Below are 27,194 nucleotides of genomic sequence, written 5' to 3'. Positions count from 1 at the left end.
ACCTACCCTCCATTACTCTTCTTAATCTGAGTCAGCAGATTTGACCCCTTCTGACAGAGCAGGTTGGTGAGTCAGCAGGTAGTCACCCCTCCACTTCAGCACGTCCAGGCCTCAGGGTCCCACTCAGGGTTATTATTCCACAGTCTGAGCCATCCTATTTAAGAGTGGGCAGATGGTGGGTGAAATCAAAAGCTCAAGCCAGAGGGGATGGCTATCTGGGCAAAGGCTTGCTAGGGAGGGGAGCTTTTTACCTTGGGCAGAAATAGACTGGGCTGGAGAATAGAGATCACTGGGATATAGATGCCAGCTGGGTAATGGCTTGGCTTTAGAGGGATCAGGGTGGGAAGAAGGTCAAGAGACAGACTGCAGAGTGATTTGTCCCTCTGCCTTTCTCTTTGTTGGAGTAGAGCCCATGCTCCTTACCCCACGGCAGGACCTAGGACAGTGAAGGGAAAAGTCATCCATAAACCTCCACTCCTCACCTGGCAATAGACCTGAGTCACTCCATCTATGATTCATAGGCTCTGGGACTTCTGCAGATTTTTCTAGCTTCTCAACACCCATGAGAAGTGCTAATTGTTCAGGATCTTGGAGGAGCCACATCCAGGCAGGTTTTTTGGTGCTGAAAAAATTATATACATTCAGCAATTCTCTGCGAAAAGGTGAGTTTCTCACCCACATCAGGAAGCAAAAGAGTGGGAGATATTTAAAAATCCAAAAAGGGATCAGGAAAGGGAGCAAAGCCATTCCCATTCTCCAGTCATCAGTCATCCCATACCCCTCTGAGGGCCTAAGAAGGAGTCAGGGATGCAGAATCTAGAAGTGTGGTGTTGGGGAGCCCTCCCTACTGTCCAGGCAGAAAAATCAAGAGGGACTATCCCCTCCAAACTAAGAAAATCAAATAGCTTCTGACTCCAGCTATTCAGATGGCTTTATACCTCTGGAGAGAGTGAACCTGGGATCTCAGGTTAGAAAGAACTTGGAGTCAAAGAATACTAAAATGGAAAGTTTCCAAGTTAGAACGTAAGAGCTAGGAGGGAATTTGAAACAGAGGGTCCTTCAAACACAGGATGTCAGAGCTGGGAGGGAATTTGGAATAGAATGTCAGAGCTAAGAGGGAAATTGGAACACAAATGTCAAAGCTGGGAGGGTCCTTAGAACATAGTATGTTTGAGCTGGGAAGGACCTTAGAACAAAGGATGGTGAAACTGGAAATAGACATAAATCATTTAGTTAAAAATCTCCTTATTTTCCTAAATAGGAAACTGTGGTCCAGATATGGGAAATAACTTGTTCAAAATTACCCAGGTGGTCAGTGGAAATATCTTAAAATTAAGTTCTTTTGGTTTGTAGCCTAATGTTCTCTCTACATTAAAATACTCAGTTTCTGAATCAACTTCATTGATTTAGTACCATTGCCATAGTGGAGTGGTCACAAATTGGTTTGTGTGTGTTCCCATCACTATCAGGAGAAAGAAATAAAGGAGAATCTAGGAAGAAATGAAATCATATTCCCTAGTAGTTTTTTTGAAATTGCAAAACAATCTTAATTACATGAAATAGACAATTTTAATCACATGAAATTTTTAAAAAGTTTTATGTATGCATGAACAAAAATCTTTAAAACTAGAATTAGTAGAGAACTATTACCTGGAAAAACAATTCTACCCAATATCTTCAATCAAGGTCTGATATCCAGGATATTCAGGGATTTACTACAAACATACAAGACTAAGAGCTATTTCCAAAAGGATATGTACACACATATCTGAAGTTCTGAAAAATAATCACAAAATATTAGCAATCGTCAGAAAGATTGCTCTAAATCACTAATAATAATGGAAACATTAGATAAAAAAGCTTCAGAACTTTCAGTTCACGTGAAATAAATTCATATGACCTTGTTTATTTTGATTTTTTATGATTACTTTTCTTTTTTATTATTATTATAGCTTTTTATTGACAAAACAAAAAACTTCTGTTACAACTTTTCCCCTCCTTCCCCCCAGCCCCTCCCCTAGATGGTAGGTAGTCCCATACATGTAAAATATGTTAAAGTATATGTTATATACAATGCATATATACATATTTATATAGTTATTTTGTTGCAGAAGAAAGATCAGATTTAGAAAGAAGGCAGAAATAACCTCGAAGGAAAGCAAAAATGCAAGCAAACAGCAACAGAAAGAGGGCAAATGCTATGTTGGCTCCACACTCATTTCCTAGTGTTCTTTTGCTGGGTGTGGCTGGTTCTGTTCATCACTGCATATCACCTTGTTTAAAAGAAGAAGCTTGAACAAGGAGTGGATTGGGAATGAAATAAGGAGAAAGGAAAGAGAAGGAAGAAGGGGAGAGAGACAGAGAGACACACACACATGCAGACACAGAGAAAGAGAGGAGAGAAAAGATGGAGAAAAAGAAAGAAGAAAGAAGAAAAAGGAGAGAGAGAAACAAGGAAAGAGAGAGAAGGAAGGTGAGAGAGACACACAGAGACAGAGAGAAGATGGAGAGAAAGAAAGAGAGAGAAGAAAGGAAAGAGAGAGAGCAGATAACTGAAATAGAAGAGATAAAAGCAAAGGAGGAATAGAAGGAGAAAGGGGAAGAGGAGGAGGAAGAGGGCAAGCACAATTGCAGCAAGAGGCAAGGTCAGCTTGGACTCCATAGGCAGCAGCTGGTGGCTCAGGGCTCTATTCCAGCCTCTGATTGAGCAGATCTCGGGCCCCCAGGGTCTACTTCCCCCAAGAGTTCTCATTAAGTCTCCTTGTGCATTCTTGCTGCATCCAGCTGCCACAACTGCCAGATGTGACTCTGGATGTATGATGAGAACAGCCGGCCTGCCCGACGTGCGTGGACTGGAGGAAAGGGGCTGGTGGTGGTGATGTCCAACCAAGGAACACACGGCAGCTCCCCATCGTCCTGTTTCAGACACTGCCAAGGACTGCCCTGCCTGGCCCCTGCCTTTGCTAAAATCCAATTCACTGGCATGTCGTGGCATCGCCTCCCTGATATGTGGTTCTCTTCCAGAACTACGGAAAGACTACAACAACAACACGCTGGGAACCTGGTCTCCTTTATTTTGGAGGAGGGGGTGTCCCATCTCCTCCCACCCCCATACACAGACATGCACAACTCCACCGCTGCCTATTAGCTGCAAGCTGCCAGTCACTCAGGGAGATTGGTTTTAGGTGGGCCTTCCCTTCTGGCTCCCAGCCACAGGTAGAAAGCCTCCAGATGCTCTGACCTTGCGATTGGGAGCATCCTTCCTGTTTCTCTGTGTGTAGATCAGGGGATTGTCAGTCAGAGAAGATGGATGAGTATCTAGGGAGTAATTTGATCTCCCTTTTCTAAGAATTTTGGCTGAGAGGTTAGCAAATGATTTGGAACTCTCAGTGAGTGGAGAGTCAAGGGCTCCCCTTTCCCCTGAACCAAAGGGTTCATACTCATAGTATTTAGAGATGGAAGGGAGCTTTGTGAACATCTGCCATTTTTTATAGGTGGGGAAACAGAATCCCAGAAAACTGAGGGGATGTGCCCAACATCACAAGGGAGGTCAGTAACTCTGCTGGATTTCACACTAAGGTTGCCAAGTCCAGCCTTCCATAGGAGGGCACCTGCCCTCCTACATATTGGGAGTCTGGGTAAAAGGGCCAGAGAGCACGCCTACCTGAGATCAGCCTGGGACCCTGGCTGGTTAGGGAAGTGGCTCTGTGCTCCCACGTGGGCAGTGAGCTTCGCGCTAAAGTCCTCTTGGAACACAACTGGCCTCCAGGAAATTGCAAGGTTAGAACTTTCCCACCAGCACTACAGACACCCTGGCAGGAGTTAGCACAGGATAGACTTGGGGTTAAAACTAGGTCTGGGCTCTTGGCGCCAGCCAGGCCGGGTAAACCCAACAGGGCCATGGGCCAGTGCCAGGAACTTGAGGCCAGTTGGATGATTGGGGGCAGGAGGTAGAGATAAACAGAAGGCTAGGGCTTCAGTGCTGAGTCAGGAGTGTTGAGTCAGGAGAAATGGGCTGGGGTAGTGATGAGCTGAAAAATGGTTTACAAATATTCTAGAAGAATAACATACACAAACTTACTTTTAAGTTTCATTTGGATTATTGACATTTGTGCTCAAAGTCCCAGGGGTCCTCAAACTACGGCCGCGGGCCAGATGTGGCAGTTGAGGACATTTATCCCCTCACCCAGGGCTATGAAGTTTCTTTATTTAAAGGCCCACAAAACAGAGTTTTACTCAATACTATAGTCTGGTTCTCCAACAGTCTGAGGGACAGTGAACTGGCCCCCTATTTAAAAAGTTTGAGGACCCCTGGTAGACAATAAATCAAACCCGAATTTATAACATTTTCTGCGTTCCAAAGTGTAAAAACTCATATGAAAAATTTAACAACCAGCTCTCAAGAGCCCATCCTAAGTCCAGGACACCTTTACTGGGGGAAAAGGAACTCTTAGACAAGCACTGGATCAGTGAACTCCCAAAATATAAGGGGAAGAGCCCATAATTTTAAAAATTCCCCCAAGAACTCTTCCTCCAAAAAAAGTTCAGGCCTCAACATTCTTTTTTTTTTTTTTTTTTTTTTTGGGAAACAATTAGAGTTGTGACTTGCTTAGAGTCACACAGCTAATGTCAAGTGTCTAAAGCTGCCTTTGAATTCAGGTTCTCTTGACTCCAGTGCCAGAGCGCTTTTCACTGCATCGCCTGGCTGCCCCATCATTCCTGAACTTGCAGCAAAACTGGATCCTTTAACCAAACTGTACATAGTGCCTACAGTTTCTAACTTGTGATCAAGCCTATACTTGTCATACTTTCTTCAGAACCCTATCTCACACATAGAATTTTCAAAAATTAATTTTACTGCTTTTTTTTTGTTTTCATATCACCTATCAAATGTATCTCTTTCCCTTTCTGTCTCTGAAAACCATTTCTTATATGCTTAGGAACTGGACCTGTGATTTCACTAATATAGAGAACTTCCAATAAGGAAGTATTCTTTGTCAGTGCTGACTGGTCATTTCCCTAGAACTTCCACATAGTTTTAGAGTTACCTAGAACCTTATAGTTCCCTAGAACACTGAGCTTAAATGACTTGCCCAAGTTCATATGGCCAATATGTAACAGAGATCTAGATCTTCCTGACTCTGTATCTGAACTTGCAATAAAAAAGTGTCCTTTGCCAATGCTGACTGGTACTTTCCCTAGAACGTCCACACACTTTTAGAGTTACCTAAAATCTTAGCGTTACCTAGAACATTGAGCTTAAATGACTTGCCCAAGTTCACATAGGCAATATGTGACAGAGGCCTAGGTCTTCCTGACTCTGTAACTCTATATCATTGCATGTTGCTGCTTTATGCATTATTACAAAGAATAAAAAACAGGGCAAGAACATTTAGCAAAAGTGTAACACATTGAAAAAAAATCTTATATGTAGTAATCCTCATAATCCCTTTCCTAAATTCATATATTTTGGTAAAAATTTTTGAATCTCAATTTCCCCATCTGTAAAATGAGAAGGTGGGCCTAGTTGGAAAGGGTCATTTAAGCCCACCTCATTTTACAGATGGGGAAACTGAGGTCCAGAAAAGTTAAGTGACAGCCAGGGTCACAAGGGGAGTAAATGATTTGTGGGGATTTGATTCCAGAACCTTTGGCTTTTGAATCCAGCAGTCTTTTCACTGTATGATCACAGCCTGTAAGAACTGGGAAAAAATCTTAGTCCAAACTCATTATTTTATAGATGAGAGGCTTGCTCAAGTTGATAGAATCGATAATGTCAGATTTGGGTTTCACATCTCCTGATTGATTGTGGCCCTCTGCCCCTACTAGAGAAAAGAACCAAAAGAAAAACCTATTTCTTAGTTTTTTTTTTCTCTTTTCTGATAGAGGAACATTATTGCTCCCATTTTCTAAGGCTCTGCCTTTCTGCATTTTCAACTTTATCCTACTTAATTTAGGACTTTAGCCCTTTAGTGCATATAAAGTGCTTTATAGACATGAAATCATTAAATCCTTCCAACAGCCTTTTGAGGTAGGTATTTCCAGTATTGCTACACCCGTTTTATTTAAAACATTCACTCTTGGGCCACTTTCTCAACTTAAACTATATCTTAAATTTTGATATCTCCACCACTCTGAGATTTTAGGATTAATCTTGGGGGAAGCTGCATTTCTGATGCTGAATAGCTCTTGAGCCCCCATGAGTGTGCTGATTAGCAATCATCCAATAGCCTCAATTATATCTTATCAAGGTGATAGCTTATATAAAACCCCTCTCCCCCCATCCCAACTAGCTTAGTTCATGCTTCCCCATAAATACACACAAGTCCATGAGAAGAGTGAGCTCAACCTTACAGGACAATGCTTGTGTAGTACCTGAATTAGGATACACATTTGGCAAAAAGGGGTATAAATATTTGTAGTTTATTGACTGGAAGCCCTTTTTCCAAGTCCATGACTGGCTTTTTCTCTACTACAAAGGGCCATGCTCCTTGAATTTGCCTCCCTTTTGAAATGACTCTCTTTCCTTGTTTCTTTGTCTTTGGTGCTTCGGGCTTATTGTATTATTTTCTAATAGTCCAAAATCTCTGATCCTAGGTAGACTGATTGCCTTTTGCTGATCCAGTCTGTCTTCTTAGGGGCTTGGGCTCACCTCTGAAATGGTACCTTTTTAACTCTCAAGTTTAGGATTCTCCACTGAGAGACTGAGTCATTGTTTGACTGGATTCACTGCTGAATTTCTTCTGGCTATTTAAAACCCTCAGAGACATGGTTAAATTTTTTATTAGTCAATCACCTATTCCCCTTTTGGCAAAATCAAAAAGGTTCATACTGCAGAAAAAGATGACAGAATATAAGGCATATGATCGCTCCTTTTCACTAATTACATTATCTAAGGTGTGTGTGTGTGTGTGTGTGTGTGTGTGTGTGTGTGTGTGTGTGCATGCTCCCCCTGGGGAGAGGAGATATTTCAGAAAATCTCTTATATAAAGATAAGAAAACTGAATCAAACTTTATCAGCTATGGGACAGAGATTAGATTCAAACCCAACCCATGTATCTGCTGACATGAACTCTAAAATCTCCTCACTCTCAAGAAACCCTCACTAAACTCAGGAGTTTGCCTGGAAACAGCTTTAGCAACTCAGGAGAGCCAAAGATTAAATTTTCAGTTTGAGCATTTGTAACTTGAAGTCACTAAATGCTACAAATCAGAACTCAGTTTGTTGTTTTGTTGTTTGCCTAGAATTTAAAAAGTAATGGAGAAAATATTAATAATGCATATTAAACTTAAAAGTACTTCATGCCTGCCCTTTCCCCAGAGGAAACTCATCATTAAACATTTATCAGCTTACCTCTGACTAGACTTTATTATTCCCTCAAGCTACCACTCTATTCTTCTTTTCTCTTTTTCTTCTAAATTCCTTTAAAAAAAAAAAGAAAGAAACCTGGAAAGACTTACCTGAACTGATACTGAGTGAAGTGAGCAGAAGAACATTGTACACAGTAACAAAACCATTGTGGGGATGATAAACTTTAATAGACTTAGCTCTTCTCAACAACACAATAATTCAAGACAATTCCAAGACTCATGATGGAAAATGCTATTCACACTCAGAGAAAGAAATATGGAGTCTAAATACAGATCAAAGCATATTATTTTCATTTTTTTCTCGTGGTTTTTCCTTTTCATTCAGATTCTTCTTTCACATGACGAATGTGAAAATATGTTTAATATGATTGCACATGTATAGCCTATATCAGATTGCTTGCCATCTTGGAGAGGGAGGCAGAAAGAGAGGAGGAAGAAAAATGGGAATCAAAATATTATAAAAGTAAATGTCAAAAAACTAATAAAGAAATTTTTAAAAATAAAATGGAAATTTTAAGGTGTCTACATTAGGTACCTCTACTATATTTCCTCTTACTCTCTCCTAAATCCTTTGAAATCAGATCTGCAACTTCATTACTCAACTAGACTTGACTCTTAATTACTCAACCATTAGTCAACTCTTAACCACCAAATCTGATGTTTTTCTCAGGTTCTCATTCTTTACTTCTTGATTTCTCTGCCACATTTGCCATGTTGATCATCCTCTCTTCCTGGTTGCTTTCTCCTTTCAGGGTTTTTATGACATTGCTCTTTTCTGGTCCTCCTTATATGTCTTTGATGATTTCTTCATCTTTTTGGTAAGATCATGACCCATATCATGACCTCCACCCCAAAATGTGAATGTTCCCTACATTTCTGCCCTAAGCCTCCTATTCTCTCTCTCTCTCTCTCTCTCTCTCTCTCTCTCTCTCTCTCTCTCTCTCTCTTTTCTCTCTCTCTCTCTCTCTCTCTCTCTCTCTCTCTCTCTCTCACACACACACACACACACACACACACACACACACATATTCAGGAGGTATTCAGGGATGTTCAGAAGGACCAGAACCTCTGATGTGAGGGCTTGCCAATCTCTTTTCAGGACTGCTTAGTCATTTTTGGTAGCAACACATCACTCGCTGTCAACTCTGGCTCCAAGAAGTTATAGCATGTACAGTGACCACCCTCTGATAAAACCATCTCAACAGATGGACTAAACTAGGCTGAAGATAAATCCATCAGTGGATTGGGAGTGTCTACCCAAAGCATATGAAGACTTCCCCTGGCAGAACAGGTGAATGAGAAGAATTCATTCCAATAGTCAGGAAAGCAGCACTGTAGAGTGTTTAGTTTGGTCAGATATCAAAGATGTCAAGGTTATCCATTGCATCCTGAGTCATCATAAATCATCATAACTTTATAGACCTTTGATGACTTCAAAAGAAAGAATGAGACTGATGACTTTGTGCTACTCTTCTTCATTTAAATCCAATTCATATCCAAGTTACACTATCACCCATGATGTCATTGGTCCTCTTCAAAAATGAAGAACGAACAACTTGCAGCCCCTCTCTACTTCTCTTCCTTCTCTTTTAGTAACTTTATTAAATCTCATGGGTTCAATTATTATTTTTAAGAAAATAATTCACAATCTACATGTCCAATTCTAGTTTCTCCCCTGAACTCTAGTCCCACATCAACAGTTGACTAGTGGACATTTCAAAGTGGATATCCTGGAGACATGTCAAAATCAACCTGATGCAAAATATCTTTTGCATCAAAGTTTCCCACCTTATCATGTACATTTCTCTCAGAGGCATCCCCACTCTTTCAGTCTCCCAGGTGTATAACCTTAGCATTGTTTCCAGCTCTCCTTCTTCTTGTTGCCATACATATGGGAAGTTGCCAGATTGTACTTTTCCTTCCTCCATCTCTCTACACACATTTCTTCTGCCCAAATTCACACCACATCTCCTTTAAATTATTGCAGTAACTTCCCAAATGTCTTCCTAACCTCACATCTCCTCACTGTATTCCTTTCTCCAGACTGGTGTCATTTCCCCTCGCTTAACCACAGATCTGCTCATGTCAGATCTCCTTTACTCAATTTACACTCCTTTATTCAATAAACCACAATGTTTCTTCCAAGATCAAATATAAACTCTGCTGTTTAGAGTCTTATACACCCAAATCCCAATCTAGTTTTCATTCTTATTGGCATTACTCTCCATCCTGCACACAGAGATCCACCCCAAACTGGCCCTTTTCTTCTTCCAATATGATCCTCTGTCTTCCATCTCCATGCATTTATCCTGACCATCCTCCATGCCTGGAATGTCCTTCCTGTCACCTCAATTTCATCAGACCCTTCTTTTCTTTTAAACTGTAGCCCAAGTACCATCGACATGAGCAGATAAGTGAGTGACATATTCAAAATCCTTTGAGTCTCTGGAGGGGAGAACACTTTACCAGTTCTGAAACAGACTTTCCCTCAGGTCAGCAGGAGATTGACCTCACCTTTGGTCTGATCTTCCCTGCTCTGACCAAGAATCTTCTATCTCCATACCCCCAGGGGTCTCCCCCCACAATTAGCCTTCAGACTTTTCACTTCTAGCCTCATCAAATATTTGATCTTTATTGAACCCAAAGGAGAACTACAAAATCCCCAGCAACCTCCTGAAAGGAGGGGTAGGGCCTAGAAAGGAGACAGTTTATAGTGGGGGAAAGGGACTATCAGAATGGAGCTTACGTGAGGTGAATGCTGATGAAGCTGTAATTGGTGCTCATACGAAGCCAAGGTGCTCAGGTGGCCTGGCAATTGTTGTAGGCAATTAATAATTCGGATTCTATTAATTCTGGCTCAAGTAACTGGCTTCATTAGGAAAGTCTGTGGGGAGGGACTCTGTGAGTTGAGAAGGAAAGGTTATGGCGGGTCTGCTTTGTAGCCTTTAGGGGAGAGTAGGACGGAGGCTTCTCTTGGCTTTCAGTGCAGTCTCTATCCAAGGTAGATTTTCACTGGGTAGCTGTCATGTCTGACAAGTTCCCAAGGTCTTGCTTCATGCCCTTTGCTCTAGCAATAGAATTTAATCAACAGGTTCCAGGGCCCTTTTTAATTCCCAGGTCCCGGATGAATGCTTTTTCTTCTACTTTATGGTTCAAGTCTTAATGAAATCCAGACTCTTTAAGTTCATCTTTTAGTTTTGAGCCCAATTTTACAAATTAATACTGTTTAAATTTTAGAAGCTTTTAAAAAAGTGTTTGGTCCAACTGGCAGTGGTTTGTTTCTTAATTTAGGAAGTATTATTTGTTCACACTTTTACATTTTAGTACCCTCTATTATAAATAATAAGAACAATCTCTCCTCTAGCTCTTCTTGTCTCTCTCCCCAAAGGCAGTGATCTGGAGATCTGCCAGGCTGTTTGGTGTCCCAAGGATGTAGGGGACACAATATATATGTTCCTGGGATATAATGTCCCAGATATGATGTATACATAATATAATGTCCCAAGATCCCAAGATATAGAGGTAAAGGGATTTTTGAGTTTGTTCAGCCCAATCTCATATCTTTGTTTTACACAGGAAGTCCAGAAAGACAAAATGACTTTGTCAAGATCACACAGGTAATAAGTAGAGAGAGCTGAGATTCAAATCAAGGTTTAATATTATATAATTATGCAAGGTGCAATTTTCAACTATTAGAGACTAAAACCACATTAAGAATTTTGAGACACACTGCATATCTGGTATATAATTAACATATGATGATGATGAAGTCACCAGATAGATAGAGAGGGTTCTGATTCCAATATATATTGATCTCTGAGGTCCCTTCTAACCATGAGTTTCTATGATTTTTTGACTTTTTCTTTTTGGTCCCAGAAAAAGGACTGGAAGTAAATGGGCAGAAGTTACAGGGAGACAGATGAAGTCCATAAAGAAATTTACATCTATAAACTTCCTAACATTCAGAACTGCTTTGGTGGCTTTCCTGTCTCTGGTAGTGTTCAATATGAATGCTGACCTCTCATCTGGGATATTGTAAAGGAGATTTCTTCGCTGTAGGCACGATTGGATGAATGTCCTCTGAAGTCTCTTTTGGTACTATGATCCTAGCACACATTTATCTAGAACTTTATTTCTATTTATCATAATGGACCAGTAAGTAGTTGGCACAAGTCCTAGAACTAGAAGGTAAAGTGGCCATTGAAATAATTCACTGATCACCTTCTGAAAGAGACTCCAAAATAAAAACTCCAAGGAATATCATAGCTAAATTTCAGAATTATCGGATGAAGGAAAAAATATTGCAGGAAGGAGGAAAGAAACAATTCAAATACTGAGCATCTAGCATCTTCTACCTTAAAGGACCCAAGAGCCAGGAATCTGATATTCTGAAGGATAGTTGGCACAAGGATTGTTATCTTCATTTTACAGGTAGGGAAACGGAGGCTCAAAGGTATGAATTGACTTGTCCATGGTTATATAACTAAGTATAAGAGTCCTCAAAAGTCCTGCCTCATCATCTGGCCTCCTAATTGATTTAAAATAAAAGCAATATTTACTCCCTACTCTCTCCTATAAAATGAAACAGCTGAGCTGACATTTAATTATTACTTTGAGGTTTACAAAGCATTTTATATACATTATCTAATTTGATCCTCAGAACAAACTCTTTGCCATGTCCTTTCAAACATGATTAGACCTATTTTACAGATGAAGAAACTGAGGCTCAGAAGCGAAATCAATTTGCCCACATCACCCACTAAGTGTTGAAAAAATAACAGCAAAAGAGAGAGGTGGGCAAAACAGCACAAGCTATTTGAGACAGACATCTTCCAGCAAGTCTATAATATAATCCTTGACTCATAGAATTCCAGAGTTCAGGGGGATCTGACTTTATCCTGTTTCTTTCTCTTCTTCATGTCTTCTTTTTTCTTCATTATCCTCTTCTTATCTTTTTTTCAATGTTTCCCCTTCCCCCTCCTCCTTTATTTTAGCATTCTGCTCAAGGAAGCATCCATTTCAAACCTCTTTCATCTTTACCTCTTCTATACTCTCTTGGATCTTCTAACCAAAAACATTTTGGGAAAAGAAAGCTAAAGTCAGTCTGACATCCACCCTCCAGTGGATTGTTGAGTGCTGGTGGACAGTTCCTGCCAGGAAGATTCCTTCTTGTCTTTCAGGGGTCAATATGCAGACTAGAACAATTCAAAGAACTTTGGCTGCCAAATCAAATTTAAATCTGGGCTTACATGTCACTTTTACCTACTTACTACCTGTGGGACCTTGGAATCATTGCTCTCCTCTCAGTTTGCCTGTGAAAAAGAAGAGATTGAGCTGGGCAAGCTCAGAGCTCTTTTTACACCTCTACCAAACAGCCCGGGAGATACCTACATCACCTTTTGGGGTGAAAGGCAAGAAAAACCAGAAAGAAGGAGGAAAATCCTGAAGTAGAAAAATCATTATCTTACTGAACCCTTTTTAGGTCAGTTCAAATCAATTGAACAAGGACTCATTCACTAAGTGCCCATAATATGACAAGTCAGTCTCTGCCCTCAAGATGCTCTATTAAGCAGGTGTTGTTAGCTTCAGGGTTTATGAACTTGCTTTAAAATTTTAAAATCAAATTTAAAAAATTTCTAATTCTAAAATTAAAATAACAAAAATTTAAGAATTAAAATTCTAAAATTTAAACTTTTGATAGTTGTATTTTAATATGATTTCCTTTGTAGTCTTAATGTTTTATTGCATGTGTTCAAAAATATTCCAAGGAATCCAAAGGTTTGACCAGTCTTTCAAAGACACAAAATCATAATGAACCAATTTGGGACACAAAAAAGAATGAGAACCTTTGTAGTAGAACAACATGGCCCTTAAAAAATAAGTGGTATATGAAGGTCATGGAATATTATTGTTTTATAAAATGTGACAAAAAAAGCTGATTTTTGAAAGGCATGGAAAGATTTATATGAATTGATGCTGAGCGAAACAAGCAGAACCAGGAATACATTGTACACAATAACAGTAAGGATGTTTGATGATCAATTTTTTTTTGTTTTCATTTTTTATTTTTTTATAGCTTTTTACTTACAAGTTATATGCATGGATAATTTTACAGCATTGACAATTGCCAAACCTTTTGTTCCAATTTTTCCCTTTTTCCTCCCACCCCCTCCCCCAGATGGCAGGTTGACCAATACATGTTAAATATGTTAAAGTATAAATTAAATACAATTTAAATGCAGCCAGACAAAAACAGAGGGATTGGGAATTCTATGTAATGGTTCATAGTCATCTCCCAGAGTTTTTTCACTGGGTTTAGCTGGTTCAATTCATTACTCCTCTATTGGAACTGATTTGGTTCATCTCACTGTTGAAGAGGGCCACATCCATCAGAATTGATCATCATACAATATTGTTATTGAAGTATATAATGATGTTCTGGTCCTGTTCATTTCACTCAGCATCAGTTCGTGTAAGTCTCTCCAGGCCTTTCTGAAATCATGCTGCTGGTCATTTCTTACCAAACAATAATATTCCATAATATTCATATACCACAATTTATTCAGCTATTCTCCAATTGATGGGCATCCACTCAGTTTCTAGTTTCTGGCCACTACAAAGAGGGATGCCACAAACATTCTTGCATATACAGGTCCCTTTCCCTTCTTTAAAGTATCTTTGGGATATGAGCCCAGTAGTTGATGATCAACTATGAAAGACTTGGTTCTTCTCAGTGGTTCAATGATCCAGAGCAATCCCAATAGACTTTGGACAGAAAATGCCATCTGCGTACAGAAAAAGAACTAAGGAGACTGAATGTAAATCGACACATACTAGGTTTACTTTTTTTCTGTTTTTTTTCATCTCTCCCATGGTTTTTCCCTTTTGCCTTAATTTTCCTCCCCCAATATAATTCATAAAAATGTGCATTAAAAATAAATAAACTAAAAAAGGTGGGGGGGGGTGGGATTTGATGGTCTCTAAATCCTTTGCAAAATTTATCATCTTAGGATAAATTTCAAGACTTTCTGGGCCCCTGCTCACTCTGTAACTGGAATGTAATTTCCCCCTTACAACCAGCTTATTTTAAAACCTGATACTCATTTGCATTTTTAAAACTCTGGTTATAGCTTGGGAAGATAAGAGCCTCCTTACTCTTTCAGTGTATATTTGCCCATATTTTCCTCTTTTCCTCCTTCTCCAGTCCCGACAGAGACCCTGGGAAGATTTAGAAGTCACAGAATCTCAGATATAGAAGAAATCTCATAATCAATCTACACCTGTACAACCTCCCATAATGGGGAATTCACTATCTCCAAAGATAGTCTGTTTTATCCAGACACTTGCAGAAAAATCAGCTGTGTGATGCTGGGCAGATCACTTAACCTATGACCTTCTGTTTTCTCATCTGTAAAATGGGGATAATAATGTCACTCACCTTTCAGAGTTGTGAGGATTAAATGAGATAATATTTGTAAAATGCTTTTACTGAAGTGCTCTCTCTCTCTCTTCCCTCCTTCTCTCTGTAAAGGTAAAAAAGCATTTATATAATACCCACTTTGTGCCAGACATTGTGCCAAGCACTTAAAAATACAAATATTATCTCATTTACTCCTCATAATAATCCTGAGAGGTAGGAGCTATTGTTCCCCAACCACCATTCCGTTTTATAGTTGAGGAAACTGAAGCACACAGAAGTTAAATGACATACAGCTAGTAAGTAATCCAGCACCATGGACAGAGAGACTTCGACATGATCATTAACAGGAGCAAGAGGAAAAGGATGATGAAAAAGGAGGAAATCTAGATAAAGAAGAAGGAGGAAGACAGGATTAAAAAATGCTAATGAGAAAGGGAGAAAAGGAGAAGGTTAAAGAAGGACAATGTAATAGTAGGAAGAACAGTAAATGAGGAATGGAAAAAAAGACTGTTTACACATTTAAGGTTCACACAACAGCCCTGTGAATTAGGGGCTATTACAGGTATACCTCAGAGATAGTTTGAGTTTGGTTTCAGATCACCACCAAAAGTAAGTATTGCAATAAAGTTAGTCACATGAATTTTTTTATTTCCTAGTTCATATAAAAGTTATGTTTACACTATACTAGAGTCTATTAAGTATGCAGTAGTAGTATGTCTAAAAATGTACATACCTTCATTTTAAAATACTTTTTGCTAAAGAAAATGCTAAGTGTCATCATCCCTCAGTTCAATGGATTTTGTGGTCATGTCTGACTCTCTGTGACCCCATTTGAGTTTGTTGTTTGTTTTTTTTTTTTTTTTTGACAAAGACACTGGAATGGTTTGCCATATCCTTCTCCACTTCAATTTACAGATGAGTAACTGTGGGTAAACAGGGTAAAGTGACTTGTCCAGGGTCACACAACTGAGTTGTGTTTAAGACTGGATTTCAACTCAAGAAGATTAGCCTTCCTCGTTCCAGGTTCAGCATACTGCACCACCTAGCTGTTCTTTAACTAGTATATGTATACATATATATATATTTATATTGATGATAGAGGGTCCTGTCTTCATCTTCATCTTGATGGTTGCCAATTGATCAGGGTGGTGGTTGCTGAAGGCTGGGATGGTTGTGGCAATTTATTAAAATAAGACAACAATGTTAAGTTTGCACATTGATTAACTCTTTCACTTGAAATCTTACTTGGAGGCCATTGTAGGCTTTATTAATTGGCCTAATTTCAGTATTGTTGCATCTCAGGAGAGGGAGAGAGACTGGGGAACAGTCAGTTGGTGAAGTTGGAACCCACACAACATTAAGTTCATTTTCTTATATGAGTGCAGTGTGTGGCACCTCCCAAAATTACCACAATAACATCAAAGATCACAGATCATCATAACAAATACATAACAGATAATAATGAAGTTTGAAATATTATAAGAATTACTAGACTTTGACACAAAGACATGATATGGACTTGTACTGTTGAGAAAATAGTGCCGACGGACTTGTTCAATGTAGGGTTGCCACAAATCTTCAACTTGTGAAAAAAATGCATTATGGGGGCAGCTAGATGACATAATGATTAGAACACCAGTCCTGAAGTCAGGAGAATCTGAGTTCAAATCTGGTCTCAGATACTTAACACTTCCTAGCTGTGTGATCCTGGGCAAGTCACTTAAGTTTAATTGCCTCAGCCCCCCAAAAATGCATAATCTGTGAAGCACAATAAAATGAAGTATGTCTAAATCATCCCCACTTTACAGCTGCAAAAACTAAAGCTAAAATAGATTAAGTGACTGCCCCAATCACACAGCTGGTCAGTCTAAGGTCTTCTAAGTTATTCTCCATTTGAGAATGAAGGGCTGCCTATAACCAACAACAAATTGCCTTGGAAGCCGGTGAGCATCGGAAGAAGATCCCACCAGAATTTGCCCTTTGCTTTTGTTCTTCTCAGATCAAGGTCAATTTCCCCATTCTTTCCTTCCAAAGGAGGGAGCTCAGAAAACACCATTCACTCTGGTGCTTGGTCTCATTCCCCTTTCTTCAATCATTGTGAATAAGACTCTACTTCCCCTCTCCCCCTTCCTGACATTTAGGCTTAAAGAGCTTTGATGAGCAGAGTCACCAGCCCAAACTCAGCAAAATGGTGAGCTACCAGGCCCTGCAGCTGACCTCTCATGTCTAGGTCATCTGCCCTCATGTCATCTCCCCCCGTCAGAATATAAGCCTCTTAAAACCCAGAAAGTGATTAATGGCCGAGGTTTTTTCTTCTTCCTCCATTCAAAGTAAAAGAAAGCAGATGAGAAAGAAGAGGAGGACGAAGAAAGTAAGAGGAGGACGATGGTTTCATTTCTGACTCCCAGACGTGAGGGAGGGTCTCCCATATGTTCTTCTCCTTCGTTGCTTATCTTGAGCAGACCTCTCACTCATTTCAAGAAGCTCCATCTGACAAGGCTTTGGGCCAATGTGAGAGAACATCAGAGATTGGCAAGCCCCAGTCTGAAATTTACAGGTCCGCAGTGGGCTCCTTGGCAAGGGTGAGCACAAGAGTAACGAAGCCAGAACTTGGAAGGTTGTGTGGGTAGTGTCCTTCTGCACAGAGAAGCAATGGATGTTTCAATGGACCGAGACTCCCAGTGGACTTGATTTTAAGTCAACAGGAGCAATATGGAGGTCAATAAGGGGCCATTATTTGCATTCAGAAGGGATAGAGGAAATTAGAAAAGGAGAGAATGAAAAGAAAGGAAGGGGAAACCTGCCAAAGTCAGAGATGAGACTCCAGTGCCAGGTATTCCTATTAATACTAGCTAGCATTCATCTAGTTCTTCCCATGTGACAGGTGCTATGCTAAGTTTTTTACAAATATTATTTCATTTTATCTTCTCAACAACCCTGGGAGGGAGGAGTGATCATTATCCCCATTTTATAGTTGAAGGTATTGAGGTAAACATCAGATTAAGTGACATGCTCAAAGTCACCCAGTCGGTGAGTATCTGAGGCCGCATTTGAACTCACATCTCACCCCATGTCTGTGATCCATCTGCTTTGTCACCTAATTAATACCCCATGAGACTTCTTTCCCTGATCCTTAACCTCCTTCCAACCAAGACGAGAAAATAGGCAAGGAGTAGGGAAGACCCTACCCCCGACTTATTTTTCCCATGAAGAACAAGGAGGGCCCTGTGACAACATAGTCACAAAGGATATTTTAAGTTGGAAGGGATCTAGCAACAATGTCGTCTTGACTACCTGAACAAATTCTCCCCTAGTCATGCCTGTCCCTTCTCTGGAATCCTCATCCTTCTCCTTGCCTGTTACACTGAAACTAAGCACCCTCTAATCCTGGGACCCTCCTCTCTATTGGTGATAACCAATTTAGGAAGAGCTCCAGCCACACTTCATGTCACTGTGCCTGGATACTTTCTGGAATCCCTCTCCTTTTCTTCTCCTTCAAAGTGTCCCCTTTCTGATGTCATTTCCCCCATCCTTCTCTGCTCATCTTAATATGATATCCTTCCTCCATTAGGATGAAAGTTCCCTGGGGACTTCTGTGCTTCTGTTTGTACCTCAACTGGATGGTGCCTGGAATACCGCAAAGAAATTCTTAATAAACATGTCTCTCTCTTTCTGCCTCTCTGTATCTGTGTGTGTCTTTCTCTCCCTCCATCATCCCTCCCTTTTCCTCCTTCACCTTTCTTTGTCTGTCTGTTCTCCTAGCCTCTCTCTCTCTCACTCTGTTGTTATCTATCTCCTTCACCTCTCTCTTAGACTCTGTTTCTGTCTGTCTCTGTCTCTCTGTCTTTGAATCTCTCTCTGTGTTTCTGTCTTTATATCTCTGTCTCTGTTTCTGTATTTCTCTAATTATCTCTGTTTCTGTTTCTGTCTCTCTCTATATGTATATATCTGTCTCTCTATCTTTATCTCTGTCTTTCTCTGTGTTTCTGTCTGTTTCTGAATCTCTGTCTTTCTGTCTCTGTTTCTGTTTATTTCTCTAATTGTCTCTGTTTCTGTCTCTGTCTCTGTATATATATGTCTGTCTCCATCTCTATCTCTGTCTTTCTCTGTGTGTCTCTGTTTCTGAATTTCTCTCTGTCTCTTTGTATTTCTCTGATTATCTCTGTTTCTGTCTCTGTCTCTGTCTCTGTCCATATGTATATATAATATATAAATGTCTGTCTCTCTATCTCTAGCTCTGTTTTTCTCTCTGTATCTTTCTGTTTCTGAATCTCTATCTTTCTGTCTCTCTATCTCTGTCTTTGTTTCGGTATTTCTGATTGTTTCTGTCTCTGTCTCTATCTTTCTATGTGTATATATATATATGTCTGTCTATCTTTATCTCTGTGTGTCTCTGTCTGTCTTTCTGTCTCTGTTTCTGTTTCTGTCTCTTTGTCTGTATATATATATATATATTATATATATATATATGTCTGTCTATATCTCGATCTCTGTGTAATTGTCTGTCTCTGTCTTTGTCTCTGCTTTCTCTCTCTCTCTCTCTCTCTCTCTATATATATATATATGTGTGTGTGTGTGTGTCTGTCTGTCTGTCTGTTTCTCTCTCTGTCTCCCTCTCTCTTCTCTTTCTCTTCTCTCTCTCTCTCTCTTTCATACACACACACACACACACACACACACACACACACACACATTCTTCCTCACCACCTTGGAAATGCATCTATCACCTTGGAGGGCAATAGGTCTCAGAACATGGTAAAAATCAAAGTGTGTCAGACACCTTACAAGGATAGACCCTTTCACCCTTCTTCACTTGAGCCCCATAGCAGACCCCCAAGATAACTAATAAAGCAGCAGACTTACAATTTGACAGGGGAAGAAACAGATTACCTGTGAGTGAAATTACTTCCCCAAGGTCACACAGCAGCTTGGCAGCAGGTCTGAGAGTCAAACTCAGATCTCAGATTCCAAAGTACTTCCCATTATACCTTCCCTGTGAAATGGGCTAAGATGGGAAAAGTGATTGGAGTCTTAAAGTATGAAGCAAATGCCCATTGTTCAGTGTAGACTTGTGATTTCATTGGCAAGGGAACTGCCATATGAAGAAATTCCCTTCACCAAAGCAGATCAACCTGGCTTAGGAATTTATATGCTTAGAGAGAGGCCAGGGGGCCCTTGGAGGTTAAATGACCTGTCAGGACCACATAGTAGAGTGTGACAGCTCAGAAGCTAATTGTTACATTTTCTGAGTGAACATTTACAGGTTGGAAATTGCCAAGCTACACATCAGTGCTTGATTTATTGTTTTGTAGTCATTTAGTAGTTTTTCAGTCAAGTCCAATTCCTCGTGATCCCATTAAGGGTTTTCTTTGCAGAGATACTGAAGTGGTTTGCTACTTCCTTCTTTGATCCATTTTTACAGCTGAAGAAACTAAGGTAAACCGAATTAAGTGACTTGTCCAGGATCACACAATTAGCAAATGTTTAGAGTGATATTTGAACTCCAGATCTGGCCCTCTATCTGCTTGGTCACTAAGCTAGCCCTTTTATTGTTTATCTAGACTTAACAGGTGATGGAGAAAATGTTAATAATGTAGATTAAACTTTAAAGTGTATTGATTTAACATGCAATTAGAAAAAATAAAATATCATTTTAAAAAGTTTTAAGTGTACTGTGTTTTTAGAAAGCCAGTTGTTAAAGCATTTATCAGAAAAACTAGTTGTTAAACATTTACCAGAAAAACCAGTTGTTAAACATTTATCAGAACACTTCTGCAAAGGTAATAAAGTATACATCAAGGACAGCACCTTAATTCAGGCCATCCTGACTTTGATTCTAGCTACTAAGCTTCAAATGTGGCTGTTGTTATTAATATCAGAAGATACCTCTTTTTCAAAGTCTTTTTGGGTCTTTAGGGGTCACAGATGATGAATTGGTCCCTGGTGTGAAAAAAAAGGTGCAATGTTTCTTTGCTGATGGGGAAAATATGAGTAAACAGGTTGTCAGAGTGAGTGGAAGGATCTCTCAGACCTACTTGATGTTGAGTTTGCTTGTGGAGACAGTTCATAGTACATTGGAATATCAGTATTCTATTGGCTAAAGGTGCAATCTGCTTCAACCCCCGACCCCCACTTCTCTATTCTCCCCTACACCTTGCCCTAGGGCTTTGGGAATGAATTGAGATCCCCTCTATCAAATGAATGGATGAAAAAAGCATCTTCCACACTTACATGTGCTCAGCACAGAGGATACAAATAGAAATGTAACAGAGTTCCTGCTTTTGATCCTCTCGCATTTATTCTGGGGAGTTAACACACAAAATCAAACAGAAAAGCCCAGTGGTCATAGAGTTACAGGATCAGAGATTCAGAACTGCTAGGGAATCTTAGAGGTATTCTGATCAAACCCTCATTTTATAGATGAAGAAAGTAAAACTTGAAGGCTTATCTATCCAGTAATTATCTGAGGCAGAATTTGAACTCAGATTTTTGGATTTCTAGTCCTAACACCCTATCTACAATGACAAATAAGATCACTGAGAATGGGGGAAGGGAGAGGGAATAAATATTATACTGTGTGAAGCATTCTACAAATATTATCTCGGTTGATCCTCACAATAACCCTGAAGGGTTGGTACTGTTATTATCTCCATTTCACAGTTGAGGAAAGAGAAGTTAAATGACTTGCCCAGAAGCATTCTGGACAATAAGTATCTGAGGCCGGATTCGATTTCCTTACTTCTGGGCCAGAGCTCTATCGAGTGTGTCACTGAGCTATCAAATATTATTTAAAACCTGGATTTCTCAAAGTCTATTTGTCACGAAAACTTAAAGGCATTGATTCCCCACCCTAGTCCACCCTCCCACCTCCATGAAGGGGTTGGTCTGGAACTATTGGTGAGATTCTAGATCTGGAGGGATAGATGGGAGCTAACTGTGCATTGTAATATGTCATATTAATATAATATATGGTTTTAGGATAGAACAAGGGAAATCAGGAGATCCCAGATCTGCCACTGATTCAACGGGAAATCATGGACAGGTCACTCACTGAGCCTCAGTTTTCTCATTTAAAGAACGGGACTAAGGATCCCTGTTCTTCCTACTTCACAGATACATGGTGAGCAACAACTGAAATCATGCATTTGGAAGCATTCCACAAAACAGAATGACTTTTTCATTGCCAAGAGTCACTGGGAATAGATTATTCTGCGCCTACGTGGGTCTGTGTTTATTCAGAAAAGGACCAGCATGTAGAGGTGCTGAAGTGGCCTGTCTCAGAGTTTACACAGCCAGGAGACCTATCAATCAAAGCTTGAGTATTTGAGATAAAAGAACTCCTTATTTTTTCCATGATCCTCATATGAGGGTTTTACATATTGTAATACAAATGGTCAAACCCTCAGAAACACTCTGGATCCGGAATCATTAAAATCTGAGAAATATTTAGCAAAAGAAAGAAAAATATAACAGAACCTAGATAATGTTACTATGTAGTTTTCTTAGTAAATATGCAGCCCTCACATAGGGTTCAATGGCCCTCGTTTTTATTTGAGTTTGATATCACTGGTCTGGTAGAGAGACTGCTTCAGATGTGAGCTAAGGCAGAGCTACCTTACTAAATGATCTAGCATCTCCTTCCCAAGGCTGATGTGAAGATAAGAGATAATGGATGGTAAAGTGCTTTGTAAACACTAAAACTATCTACGTGCTAGAGTTATTATTGATATTTGTCGGCCCCGGCGTCAACCTCAGCCCCCAAATGTTTACAGGGAGATGTAAGAAATACCCTGGTTCCTTCTAAATTTCCTTTTTTAATTCTCCACAGTTTAATTTACCCATGAGAGAGAAAGGACAGCCTTGGCCTCTGGGGCCTTGAAAACTTTTATGAATAAAGAGCTGTTCATCTGCTTTCTAAAAGACTCACTTCCAAAGACAGCCATGCTAATGTACTGTTTATGGAGGTATGAATTGGTGTACCTTTCTGGTACAGTTTGGAATTATCTTTTTTTTTAAACACAGCAATAGCACTACTAAGCATATATCTGGGGAAGGTCAAAGACAGAAAGAAAGGTTCCCTCCATGCAAATGTATTTATGGTGGCTCTTTTTGTGGGAGAAAAAATCTGGAAGGAAAACATTCGCCACTGATTGGAGAGGGCCCGAAACAAATTGTAGAATATGAATGTAATGGAAGAATATTAGGTCATTAAGAAATGACAAATCTGTCAAAATTTAGAAAAACTTGGGAAGCTGAGCCAACTCAGCAGAACCCTGAGAACAGTCTGCACAATTGCTACGATAATGTAAAGGGAAACAACTACAAAAGGCTTCAGAACACTGATCAATGGAGTGTACAATCATGACTGATAGCCGTTGCTAAAACATGCCTCGTCCATCTTGGTAGAGACAGTGATGGACCGGAGGTAGGGGATGAAGCATATATTGTCAGACTTGGACAATGTGTTGATTTGCTTTGCTTGATTGGACTTATTTAATAGGGGTATTTAGTAGGAAGAGGAAAGGAGGATAACTGAGAAATGATAGTTGATGTTTAAAAAAGAGAAAGAGAGAAAAGCATCAATAAACATTTTTAAAAATAATAAAAGCACAGCTTCCTCACAGTTGCTAGCATTTGTTGCTAATAATAATGGTAGTTGCTAAATTTATACGAGGCTTTTGAGATTTGAAAACTATTTTGCATATGAATAATAATTCACATATTTTCTTTGCTGACCTCAGAAGGGGCTCCTGCTTTGGAAGAAGGGGGGCTTAAAAAAAGTTTAAAAAAATGGGAACTGAGTGACAAGTCTGGAAATCTTGTGCTGAATGTCATTTGCCTTGGATTCTCTCTCTCTATGTGTATATATATATATATATATATATATATATATATATATATATATATTTACCACACACACACACATACACACACACATACACACGTTTTGGTTTGGTTTGGTTTTTTTGCTGAGACTATTGGGGTTAAGTGACTTGCCAAAGGTCACACAGCTAGGAAGTATTAAGTGTCTGAGGCCAGATTTGAACCTAAGTCCTCCTGACTTCAGGGATGGTGCTCTATCCACTGTGCCACCCAGCTGCTTCCCCATATATTTTTCAAAGAACAAGAGGGCCTCAAACATGTATTGAGTATCCACCCTCTTCTCTTTAATAGATTTAACAGAAAGCTAATTTATAGGTGGGGAAACTGAGGCACAGAGAGATTAAGTTGCTCAAGATTATACAGTCAATGGCAAGTCTTAACCAATTAAGAGAATATCATGGAGATCATATATTTGACTTTGAAAGAGTTTTAAATAGAGTATCAAGTGCTGCAATGTCTCTGTTGATTAAGGAAGAGATTATTATATATTGGTATATGAATTTTGGGCCAGTAGCTGGTATGTAGATAAAGTGCTGTTAGGAAAACTAATCTTTGTAAGTTCAAATCTTACTAGTTGTATGACCCTGGAAAGTCACTTTACCCTGTCTGCCTCTGTTTCCTTATCTATCAAATGAGATGGAGAAAAAAAATGGCAAACCATGCCAGTATCTTTGCCAAGAAAGCCCCAAATGGGACCGCAAGAGTTGGAGATGACCAAAAAATGATTGAACAACAATTCTGGACAGGTGAATTGATTAGACTCAAAGAGTCAGGAACAAGTTGGGAGTTCTATAGTGAAGGTCCATGGGGACCTGTCCTTGATCCTATGCTATTCAAAACAGGATTCTAATTATCATCTAGTTCAGCTACATTTTACAGACAAAAAAAAAACTGAGAGGTCCAGAGAGCTTAAATTATTTGCCCAACCATCATACAGGAGTAAGAGCTAGGTGTCAAAGCCAACATCTTCATTTATAGCATCGATTTAAGACATGGAAAGCAATTATCAAATCAGTAGGGCAATTTCAAGCAACAGCTTTAATAATATGATGGAAAACACCATTGAAACTATCAGAACTTTAATCAGTTTTTATTTTGGTGGACTGATGTAAAGCATGCCTTACTTTTGCTGGCAGTGAAGTGGTAGATTATAATCTATCTGTATGGAATGATACTTACACAACAGAAGATAGTGTTGATTTCATTTTAATTATGTATGTCTTTGTTCAAGATAAAGATGAAAGAATTCACTGGGAAGCATCCATAAAAACATTTCCTAAAAATAATAGTTTCCAAATTAGCAGATGACATAAAGCTTTGAGAGACAAGAGATGGATAGCAAGCTAGATACCTGGGTCAGATTTCAAAAAAGATCTCAACAGGCTAGAATATAGACCAAACCCAATACAACAAAATTTAATGTAAAGTTCTATTTTTTGGTTCAAAAAATCATCTCACCAAAATTATAGATGAAGAAACAATGGTTTGATTGAAAAAAGATCTGGAGTTTTACTGGACTCAATATGACTTAATGATGTGACAAAGTATCCACCCACCCTTCGTGCCCCCAAAATATCCTAATGTGATCTTAGAATTACAGACTTAGAGCTGGAAGGGACCTACAAGCCTTCAGTTTTATAAAGAAGGAAATTGAGATTCAAAGAGATATAAGTAACTTGGCAAGATTATACAGGAACTTTGAAGGCAGAATTTGAATCCAGGTCTCTTGACCTGAGTCAGCACTCCTTCCACCTAATAGTAGTGTTGTACAGACCTTTAGCACTATAATAGGCGACCACATTTTGGGAAAGATTGACAAACTGAAGCATGTCCAGAGGAGGGTTCCTAGGAAAGTAAGGGGCTTCAGGACCATGTCATACAATATGATTGGCTAAAAGATTAGGCTTCAAGGAAAAAAGCCTGAATTATTGCTGTTGGTGGTGGTATGTATAAAGAATGTAAGACTGTCTTTTAGGGTTTGAAAGATGGTCATATAGAAAAGGAATTATAAGTTTTATTTTGCCCAAATGGTCAGAACTTGGAAAAACTATTACAGTGGAAATGGCAGCATACATTTAGGCTCTTTTAGGGAAAATATCTTAACAATTAGAGCAGTCCAAAAATAGAATAGGCTGCTATCTAATAGGTATTCTTTTACCAAGCAGAGACTGGATCTTTGTTCAGATACTTCTAGACTTTGGAAAATTCTGGAGATCTCTTAACTCTAAGATTCTGTGTTTATTTTCCATATGGAGCCTCTTTGAGAGCAGAGACTGTGTCTCATGCAGGTTCATCTTTATCATAGAGCCTACTTAGCATGTGGCTCTGAGAATACTCATCTGTTCAATAAATGCTTTAAATAAATATCAAATGGAGAACAGCTAAGATTATGACCAGTCAGCAAGTCATTTAGGGTCTTTGATCCTCAATTTTCTTATCTGCAGAGTGAAGATAATTAAATTTGCACTATTTACTACACAATAGGGTTCTTGGTGAGGAAAATATGACAGAGTGATATCAATTAACCAGCAAGCATTTATTAAGTACCTACTATTAAGCTAAACATTGGAGCTAGGTATTCTGGGTAAAAATATAAAAGCATGATGGTTCCTCTCTAATGGAGTTTATGTTCCAATTAGAAGAATACAACATTTTATTGAATAAAGGTGGTGCAGTGTATAGAATATTGGATATCGAATCAGGAAGATCTGAATTGAAATCCAGCTTGGACACTTATTCTATGACACTAGGTTAGTCACTTAACCTCTTTCTGCCTTGGTTTCCTCATCTATAAAATGGGGAGGGGAGAAGCACTGACTTCCCAGGATTGTTATGAAGATCAAATGAGACAAGTTCTTTGCCAACCCAAAAGTGCCATATACAGACTAGCTATTATTATAAATGAAATAAATACAGCATCACCTCAGACAAACCACTTAATCAGGGGCCTATTCAGCTCTAGAATTTTGATTCTAAGATTCTTCCAGAAGAACTGGAACCACCCCACCCCATCCTTTCATTAGCAACCTATCACCCAGTTATTGTCAGAGCAAGTTTCTCTCCATGGGACTTCCCCCTCCTTTCTCTTTCCCTTCTCCCCAGACAACTTGTCAAAACAGCATTCATTATGGCTAGGTGCACCCTGATTAGGAAGTGATTTTTTGAGAAAACTGGACAAGCTTAGAGGCCCTGGAATGATCTGGCACCACCTACTGGTAGATGCTTCCTCAGCCCCCTCTCCCTGTCTGTTCCTCCAGCTGGCTGGGGCCTAGGGCAGACTGGGGGGAGGAGTCATTCTGGCCTGTGGGACATCAGAGTGTGCTGGAATTGGAGGATCTCCCGGTTTTCTAGGGCTGGCATGACTCTGAAAGAGCGTGACAGGCTCCCAATGGAGGAGGCAGGAATGTCACCAAATGAGGGCAGGCTGTGGAGGGGGTGCCAAGAACCTGGGTTTGGCAGCGGAGGCCAGGGAATGCCCTCGGAAGTGCCCAGGAGGCTGGTGATTTGCCAGTGGCCAAGA

Source organism: Antechinus flavipes, chromosome 3 (assembly GCF_016432865.1).
Source record: "Antechinus flavipes isolate AdamAnt ecotype Samford, QLD, Australia chromosome 3, AdamAnt_v2, whole genome shotgun sequence".
NCBI lineage: Eukaryota > Metazoa > Chordata > Mammalia > Dasyuromorphia > Dasyuridae > Antechinus > Antechinus flavipes.
The sequence above is the reverse complement of the archived record's forward strand: the minus strand, read 5'-3'. Positions refer to the sequence as shown.